Source organism: Trichosurus vulpecula, chromosome 6, assembly GCF_011100635.1.
Source record: "Trichosurus vulpecula isolate mTriVul1 chromosome 6, mTriVul1.pri, whole genome shotgun sequence".
NCBI classification, from domain to species: domain Eukaryota; kingdom Metazoa; phylum Chordata; class Mammalia; order Diprotodontia; family Phalangeridae; genus Trichosurus; species Trichosurus vulpecula.
Window position 1 is genome coordinate 85,257,840 of NC_050578.1, and position 1,813 is coordinate 85,259,652.

A 1,813-nucleotide genomic window follows, 5' to 3' on the forward strand; every position below is an offset into this window, starting at 1 on the left:
TGGATTTAAGTGAGGCAGAGCTGTGCAAAGTCAGCCTCACTCTGTCCTCCAGAATTGTTGAAATCCAGCGGTAAGACAAAAGTCAAAGCAGCTGGCAATAGAATTGGCAATAGCTCATGATGCAGTGGGTGATCTTGGCCTTTCTAAATTAAAGCCTCTCCCAGGTCTCAGTCTGTCTGAGGCTAGGCTCATTCAATGACTAAGGGCTGGGTAAGAGTTAAGACAAAAGATGGTCCAATGTACCATCACAAAGATACCTATTTATCTATCTATCTATCTGCCATGGGGAAGACAGATTAGACTTGTTCCATTTGGTTCCAAGAATGAGGACCACAATCAGTGGTTAGAAGTTGCAAAGAAATAGATAAAAACTTGATATCGGGAAAACTTCCTACCAATGATATGTATCCAAAAGTGAAATATACTACCTCGGGAAATAATGAATTTTTCCCTTTAGAGGTCTTTAAGCAAAGATTGGATGACCAGTTGTTGGGGTATGTTTTATAGGGAGGGTTCCTTTTTCTTTATGGGTTCGATTAGATGACCACTGGAGTCCCTGCCAGTTATAAAATTCTGATAAGTGGAGTACCTCATATAGTTGTCTCTATTTAAAATCTTATACAAAAAAGGTCTGATCCTTGGATTTGTATCACAAGTATCTTACAGTATATCCTATAGTGCTTAATACGCTTTAGTTTTTGCATCTTTACAGCCCTGCAAAGCTCCCACATCTGCTCTCCATGTATAAAATTACGCTACCAGGGAAAACAGGTTTAGCAGGAACAAAAGAAAAATAAGCATTTTATGTAAGTCTAACAACAAAGTGAACAAGAGGAGGAACATTAATCAAGCTTCTAAGAATATCAAGCAGAAGAATTACAGCATTCCTCATTCCATTTTGAGATTCCCAAATGGCGATACCACTGGTGGTTACTATATATACTGAATAAATCTAACTTCATGCAACAGCTTGATTCAATACTAAGTTTTGTTCCTAATTTGTAGGGTGGGAGTGGGGGGGCTTTCATTCCTCCAAAACATCGGATATGAAAATTCCATCGGATAATACACAAGTAGGGACATATGGGAGTCTTCTGGGTGAGGTTCAATGAACATCTTCACTCTCTAGAACCAAGCAATTTTTACTTTTATGTTGCAAAATAAAGCACTTGCAGTTATAAATACTCAATTTGTATTCTCATGTATACTATGGGATCAATTAAAAAATTCACAGACTTGATGACCTCCTATAGCAGTGGCTTGGAACTTTACTATTGGAGGCATTATCTACATGGATGAAATCACATATCTACTGAAATAGGATTATCTACAGATGCTTTCTACTCCTGCTCCTTACAGGTGACCCCAAAATTGCTTATGGAGCACAAGAACATGTTTATTACTTTCTACATCTTTGAGAGAATGACTTCCAGCTGGGGCTTCTAAGTGTTACTAAATGAGGAAGTGACATGTTACTTTCAGTATCCATCACCTTTGCTATCCTTCAAAAATTTTATATTGTAAAGCTTCATGGCATAAGCAGCTTAAAGCAATAATCATTATATTGTCAGATTCTTTTATTAGTAAGAACTTAAAAGTCATAAAACAATCAATTCCTTGGTTGCAACTGTAAATTCAATTCATAAAGCATTGGTTAAACACCTGCCATATATAAGTCACTTGGCTGAGTTGGGGAGGGCAAGGGATGATGCAAATGGGAAATAGGACACAGTCTTTGATATTAAAGAGCTTCTTCTACTCTTAACAGTAACAAATTACATTTTGTGTAGGGGGCTTTTCTCATGTAACTATG